At 42.8% G+C, this 8,283-nt stretch overlaps 1 protein-coding gene and 1 pseudogene across 2 annotated transcripts in view; one reads left to right on the top strand and one right to left on the bottom strand.

Annotated features, from left to right (window-relative positions):
• The window catches only part of LOC307271260 (leucine-rich repeat and fibronectin type III domain-containing protein 1-like protein), a gene marked incomplete at both ends in the record, with an annotated part of 96,068 nt that overhangs the window by 65,095 nt on the left and 22,690 nt on the right, over positions 1-8,283 (bottom strand). The window lies entirely within an intron of this gene.
• On the top strand, positions 201-4,707 carry LOC307271393 (nuclear factor 7, brain-like; annotated as a pseudogene). Its single transcript, XR_013845631.1, has 2 exons — positions 201-258; positions 2,745-4,707. The product of XR_013845631.1 is annotated as a nuclear factor 7, brain-like (transcript).

Below are 8,283 nucleotides of genomic sequence, written 5' to 3'. Positions count from 1 at the left end.
ACACACACACACACACACACACACACACACACACACACACACACACACACACACACACACACACACACACACACACACACACACACACACACACACACACACACACACACACACACACACGAAGCAAGGGAGGAGCTCCACCCCATAACCCGAGACAAACCAGGAAACAGTCTGTTTTCCCTCTTCGCTACAGAGACACACGGACTGAAGAGCAGACGATCACATTCACCTTCAGACCAAACCAACAACTTCCTCTGAGTGAGTTCACACACACACACACACACACACACACACACACACACACACACCACTAGCGTAGCCAGAAGAGAGATTCTCGTGTGCCTCAGAAACACTGAACATTAACCCTTTACTGCATGAGTGGGTCCAGAATGATCCAGTGAAGTTGTTTTCTTCCGTTACTGCTGCCTCTCCCGCCCTTTTTTCGGACACACATGGAACGTCTCAACTGCTGCTGCTGCTTCTAAGAGCCCTGTCTTTCTATGTAGAACTTGCATTGATAATTCCCATTAATATGAAGTTGTTTCATGTCATTTTATGATGCATATGATTAATATTGAGTCTCGACAGTAATCCGTGCGCCCTATTGCATTTTTTTTCTACTACAGCGAAAGCTGCCGGTATGAAGTCAATATGAGTATTTCTCTATCAGTTAAAGCAGAGAGACCCGCGAGGTTGGATGTGTGGCCCCTGTAGTGTGATTACATGTTTGGTGAAAAAAGTCAGACATGTGTGTTCCAGGGGTAAGTGCTTCACTCTGCTGGATAGTGCCGGCTCAAAACTATTTGGGGGCCCTAGGCGAGATTAGGATTTGGCACCCCTCAAAGGATACTGTGTGTGTGTGTATATATATATATATATATATATATATATATATATATATATATATATATATATATATATATATATATATATATATATATACAGTATCTCACAAAAGTGAGTACACCCCTAACATTTCTTCAAATATTTCATTATATCTTTCCATGCGACAACACTGAATAAATGACACTTTGATACAATGTCAAGTAGTCAGTGTACAGCTTGTATAACAGTGTAAATTTACTGTCCCCTCAAAATAACTCGACACACAGCCATTAATGTCTAAACTGCTGGCAACAAAAGTGAGTACACCCCTAAGAAAAATTTCCAAATTGGGCCCAAAGTGTCAATATTTTGTTTTGCCATCATTATTTTCTAGCACTGCCTTAACCCTCTTGGGCATGTAGTTCACTAGAGCTTCACAGGTTGCAACTGGAACCCTCTTCTACCCATTCATGACGACATCAAGGAGCTGGTGGATATTAGAGTCCTTGCGCTCCTCCATCTCCCGTTTTAGGATGCCCCAAAGATGCTCAATAGGGTTTAAGACTGGAGACATGCTTGGCCAGTCCATAACCTTTACCCTCAGCTTCTTTAGCAAGCCAGTGGTCGTTCGGAGGGGTGTTTGGGGTCGTTATCATGTTGCAGTACTGCCCTGCGGCCCAGTTTATGAAGGGAGGGGATCATGCTCTGCTTCAGTATGTCACAGTACATGTTAGAATTCAATGAACTGTAGATCCCCAGTGCTGGCAGCACTCATGCAGCCCCAGACCATGACACTCCAACCACCATGCTTGACTCTAGGCAAGACACACTTGTCTTTGTACTCCTCACCTGGTTGCCGCTCCACACTCTTAACACCATCTGAACCAAATAAATGTATTTTGGTCTCATCAGACCACAGGACATGGTTGCAGTAATCCATGTCCGTAGTCTGTTTGTCTTCAGCAAATTTTTTGTGGGGTTTCTTGTGCATCATCTTTAGAATAGGCTTCCTTCTGGTATGACAGCCATGCAGACCAGTATGATGCAGAGTGCGGCGTATGGTATGAGCACTGACAGGTTGACCCCCCACCCCCTTCAAGCCCTTCAGCAATGCTGGCAGCACTCATATGTCTATTTTCCAAAGCCAACCTCTGTGTACGACGCTGACCATGTGCACTCAAACTTCGTAAACTGGGCCGCAGGGTGGTATTGCAACATGATAACGACCCCAAACACACCTCCAAGACGACCAGTGGCTTGCTAAAAAAGCTGAGGGTAAAGGTTATGGCCTGGCCAAGCATGTCTCCAGACCTAAACCCTATTGAGCATCTTTGGGGCATCCTCAAACGGAAGGTGGAGGAGCGCAAGGTCTTTAATATCCACCAGCTCTGTGATGCTGTCATAAATGGATGGAAGAGGGTTCCAGTTGCATCCTGTGAAGCTCTAGTGAACTCCATGCCCAAGAGGGTTAAGGCAGTGCTGGAAAATAATGGTGGCAAAACAAAATATTGACACTTTGGGCCCAATTTGTAAATTTTTTCTAAGGGGTGTACTCACTTTTGTTGCCAGCAGTTTAGACATTAATGGCTGTGGGTCGAGTTATTTTGAGGGGACAGTACATTTACACTGTTATACAAGCTGTACACTGACTACTTTACATTGTATCAAAGTGTAATTTATTCAGTGTTGTCCCATGGAAAGATATAAAGAAAAATGTGAAGAAATGTGAGGGGTGTACTCACTTTTGTGAGATACTGTATATATATATATATATATATACACACATACATATACTGTATATATTGTATACATAAATAAATTCCCACAAGTTAATTTGAACACAGTTCATATCAGACCTGACTAGTAGAGGAGGGAGGGGAGCCATGACTGACTGTACTTTCTGTCTGCTGTGTTTTCAGCTGCACTCTGAAACAAAATGGCTTCCAGATCAGAGAAGGATCTCTGCTGTCCGGTCTGTCATGACGTCTTCAGAGATCCTGTTCTTCTGTCGTGTAGCCACAGCTTCTGTAGAGTCTGTCTGAAGAACTGGTGGAAAGACAAACCAACTCAGGAGTGTCCAGTTTGTAAGAGCAGATCAGAGTTCACACCCCCTAGTAACCTGGCCTTAAAGAACCTGTGTGAGGCCTTCTTACTGGAGAGAGATCAGAGAGCTTCAGAGGCTCTCTGCAGTCTGCACTCTGAGGAACTCAAACTCTTCTGTCTGGACCATCAGCAGCCAGTTTGTCTGATCTGTCAACACTCAGAAACACACGCCAACCACAGATTCAAACCCATCGATGAAGCTGCACGACAACACAAGAGGGAACTTCAGGAAACTCTGAAGCCCTTAAAGAGATGGTTAGAGTTGTTAGAAGAAGATAAAGAGAAGTCTGAACAAACAGCAGAACACATAAAGGTCCAGGCCCGACACACAGAGACACAGATTAAGGATCAGTTTAAGTAGCTTCACCAGTTTCTAGAAGAGGAAGAGGAGGCCAGGATGGCTGCACTGAGGGAGGAAGAGGAGCAGAAGAGTCAGATGGTGAAGGAGGAGATGGAGGCTCTGAGCAGAGAGATAGCAGCTCTTTCAGACACAGTCAGAGCCACAGAGGAGCAGCTGAAAGCTGAAGACGTCTCATTCCTGCTCAACTACAAGGCTGCAGTGGACAGAGTCCAGCAGTTCCCTAAGCCGCTAGTTCCAAAGCTGCTCTCAGGAGCTCTGATAGACGAGGCCAAACACCTGGGCAACCTGACCTTCAACATCTGGAACAAGATGAAGGACATGGTCTCCTACACTCCTCTGGTTCTGGACCCAAACACTGCTTCATCAGAATTCATCCTGTCTGAAGATCTGACCAGTGTGAGAGAAGGAGAGGACCAGCAGCTTCCTGATAATCCAGAGAGGATTGAGGATTACTGCGCTGTCCTGAGCTCTGAGGGCTTTAACTCAGGGACTCACAGCTGGGACGTCCAGGTTGGAGACAGTACATTCTGGGGACTGGGTGTGTTAGCAGAGTCTGCTGATAGGAAGGGAGACATGGAGTCTGGATTATGGAGAATAATGTTTTTTGGCAGTGAATACTCAACATGGTCACCACCAGATTCAGACACTAAACTCCAAATACAGAAGAAGTTCCAGAAGATCAGAGTGAATCTGGACTGGAACGGAGGAAAGCTGTCGTTCTCTGATCCTGATACTAACACACACATACACACCTTCACACACACTTTCACTGAGAGGATGTTTCCATACTTTAACACTTGGGATTATTATGATGAACTCTCTCTGAAGATATTACCAGTTAAGGTCTGTGTGACAGTGGACCAGAGCAGTTAAACACTATGAGATCAGCTGGATAGCAGAGTAGTGCAGTTCGGCACGCATTTATTTTCTATCCTGGTCCTACCAGACCATCGTACTTTTATTTCATTTGTACAGAAGGTCTGGAATCGCTCAATTGACAAACATTAACTCACTTGAAGGCGGGTGTCTGTTGAAGTTTAAAACTATTGGATTGGATATATGCTTGTCTTTGCTTTTGTTTGGTTTGTGTCAGTTCATTGCTATACTTGCTGTTCATTTGTGTATTGCCTGCGTACTGGTTTTATTGTCAGGTGTCTTTGAGTACCTTGAGTGCTGTATAGATCAAATGTTATATCATTATTATTATTTTTTGTTATTTTTCATTAATGTATCTCACATCATGGTTGGTGTCATGTTGATTCCCTTGACCTTAGCCAACTTTTGTGACTTCCTAATTCTATCTTTACAAACATTGATTATGCTTTAGTTGCTACCAGCCAGTAGACAAAACATTTAGCAGTTATTCTCATTAAGGTTATTATACATATAGCGCTTCAAAAAAGGGAAAAAATTGTAAAATAAATCAAAGCATATTCACTTCTGCAAAATAAAAATAACAATTATGTAGCGCTTTTTATTTTCGTTTTCTTTTCATCATGTTTCTACTGTATTACAAAATATTTACTGCTGCAAAATAAAAACATAATTTCTCCAAGACAGTGTTGGTCTGTGACAATACTTAAAGATCTATTGTGTGGAATTTAAAGACATTTTTCAGATCAGACTTGGTAGAAATAGAATATAATAATCAAGAATGTTTAAATTAGCACATAATCACTTTTTTTTTACACCGTAGGACTAGGCTTTTATATCTACATAGGTACGGGGCACAGTAGCACAGAATGGACAAACTTTTGTGTTTCTATATATAGTGGGCGTCCTGGGGAAATGCACCTGTTGGAAGACCAAGAAGAAGAAGTACTATAGAATACATAACTAAATACATCTTCACCTCATTACTTAATATTGTGGAAAGACTTGAGGCAGTGGTGGATGATGCCATCTTAAGTATAACTATAGCTTCTTGTCCTTGAAGGCCACCGTAGCTTCTGTAAATTCTCCCAAAGAGAGAGCGGTTAGCAAGGGAGCGATGACATCTACAATCTCACCACTAGATGCCACAACATAATCAATATCACACACTGTACCTTTAAATATAATGGTATGATAAGGTTAAACATTAACTTTTTCCTTGCTGGCCACCGCACACTATCTCTAAAATGTTATTTATTTGCAGACAGACAGTTTGCTGTGACTTTTCTGGCCTCCCTCATGACTCTAGTAAAACACAGCCATTTTATCTCCCAGTGGCAGCACTTACACCTTTGACTTTAAGTGCAAAACATTTTACAGGAGAAAGTGTAGCTCTCTGTGTGGCAGTTATTGGCCTCATGACGCCAAACCTGTTGTCTGTACCAGGCTCTAGAATCTGCTACACTACACAGCCGCTGCTGTAATACCAGGGGTGTATCGATTCATCAATCTAGACCCATAGACAAATATGACGTGTATCGAAACATCAATATAGATCGAAATATCGGTTTATTGGTGAAAGTTAAAACCGTATCAATGCAAAGCCCAAACATGGATGCATAACCCCATCTTTAATATGTGCTTTTATTTTGACGGTCAGTCTGTGTGTTACACTGTTTGTGTTTTTCATTTAAATATCTCAAAGAGCTCAGAAATAGTTTAGTTTCGGGGCGCTCCGGTGGTGTAGTGGATAGAGCGTGTACCATATTGGCTCCGACCTTCGTTGCAGTGGTCACAGGTTCAAATCCGACCCGTGGACCTTTACTGCAGGTCATCCCCCTCTCTCTCCGCCCCCCCCATTTCAACTCTGTATTATCAAGTGAAGCTTGAAAATGCCAAAAGATAATCGTAAAAAATAATAAATATAGATCAAATTATCGATTTATTGGTGAAAGATCAAACCGTATCAATGAAAAGCCAAAACATGGAGGCATAACGCCATCTTTAATATATGCTTTTATTTTGACAGTCTTTCTGCACGTCTGTGTGTGACACAATTTCCACTAAAAGAATGGATTGTTTTTCGTTTAAATCTCAAAGAGCTTATAGAGCGCGTACCATATCGGCTCCGGCCTTCGTTGCAGTGGTCGCGGGTTAAAATCCGACCCGTGGACCTTTACTGCACGTCATCCACCCTCTCTCCCTCTCTCCCTCTCTCTCTCTCTCTCTCTCTCTCTCTCTCTCTCTCTGTCTCTGTCTCCCCATTTCAACTCTGTACTGTCTAATAAAGCTTGACAATGCCCAATTTAAAAAAAAATAACACAGGTACGGACCTAGGGGTGTCTGAAAGTTATCCCCGGAGGGATAACCACTAAAGGCTGTTACATACTCCGCGAGAAGAAAGAACAAAGTTCTCGGTGACAGAGCTGCGAGAAGAAAATGACGTAATTTTCTTCTCTCAGCTCTTGTTTAGCTGTTCTCGTAGCTTGTTCTCGACACATCACCCGGGCCGAACTTTCTTCTCGCAGCTTGTCCGAGAACTATTGTGTGATTGGTCAGTCTGAAGTCAATGAGGAAAGCGAAGTGAAATCAGCTGGCGCTACTGAGTCAATTACCATGGTAACAATGCGCCGCGGTGAGGAGTTCGGCAGTTGAGTTCTCGTGAAGTATGTAATGTCAGACCAGAAAGAACTTCTCGCAGCTCTGTCACCGAGAACTTTGTTCTTTCTTCTCGCGGAGTATGTAACAGCCTTAAATCGCCAAGCGACTACAGGGAAGGGGAGAAAACAAAAAAAGCACAAAGCTGTAAAGGGCCACACAGGCTACCGTTTAATATAGCAAACTAAAGCAGGAACAAAACCACCGCTGCCAAGCAGCTGAAAGGGTACACAATTAAAACAGTTGACTTTGTAACACTAGACACAGAGCGCACTCAGAGCCAACCTCTCACTACCTCTGAAGGTGAGACAATGAGCAGCCAGAGCACTGGGGTCTCAGGGCAGATATAACCTCTTCACACCTGGGCTCAATCAGCCAATCAGTGCCACACACACCTGATTGCAGTGAGGGAATCAGTCACCATTCTTACGGAGGCGAAATATTTCATGCCCTCACAGGGCTGAAATCTTCTGTGTCCTCACAGTATTAGTTTAGTTTTATTTGTGCAGATAAACAAGATTAAAATGGCAAGAAGATGCGCATAGACATACATAAATGCACGGGTGGGACAAAAGAAACCCCGAAGGGCTTATAAAGGATGTCCACCTGACATTAAAATACAATAAGGTAAATAAATAAAGTAAAGTAAAAAAAGACAAACAATTAGAATTAAAGAGATAAAACAACTAGAAAGTCATGTTACAAAAATGAAAATACATGTAAGTACATATAATAAAAAAGCAAAGTAAAGATGTAACTAACAAGCAAAAAGACAATATAACATACATTCAGTTTAACACATTATCGTAAGCTTTTAAAGTTGAATTACTGAAATAAATGAACTTTTGCACGACATTCAAATTTTTCAAGTTTCACCTGTATAGCTATGTAGCCTGAAGCCAGTATCGCTGTATTTTTCAGGCTGCTCAATAACTTTATAAACATCCCTGAAACAGCCTCCTACGCTCAGAGAGACCTTGTAGGCAACGACCCACATGGGGAAGAAATGTGATAGAAGCAAAGATAGGCTGACAGGAACATAAATCACACACACACACACACACACACACACACACACACACACACACACACACACACACACACACACACACACACACACACACACACAGACACGCACACACACACACACACACACACACACACACACACAGACGCACACACACACAATGGAAAAACGGAGGCGTCCTAAAACTTTTGACAGGTATTCATGGCAGTATCGTTCGGATGATATTCAGAACAGCAAAGACAATGCAGAGAGGAACAACACACAGAAAAACACACACACGCGCGCGCGCACACACACACACACACACACACACACACACACACACACACACACACACACACACTGGAACAATGGAGGCACCCTTGTTCACACCTTCCGCCTGGTAGTGAACATATGCTAGTATCGCTCAGTTGATGTTCAGAGAAAAAGCACTGCA

Source organism: Ammodytes marinus (assembly GCF_949987685.1).
Source record: "Ammodytes marinus genome assembly, chromosome: 3".
NCBI lineage: Eukaryota > Metazoa > Chordata > Actinopteri > Uranoscopiformes > Ammodytidae > Ammodytes > Ammodytes marinus.
This window is presented reverse-complemented; position numbering and strand designations above follow the sequence as displayed.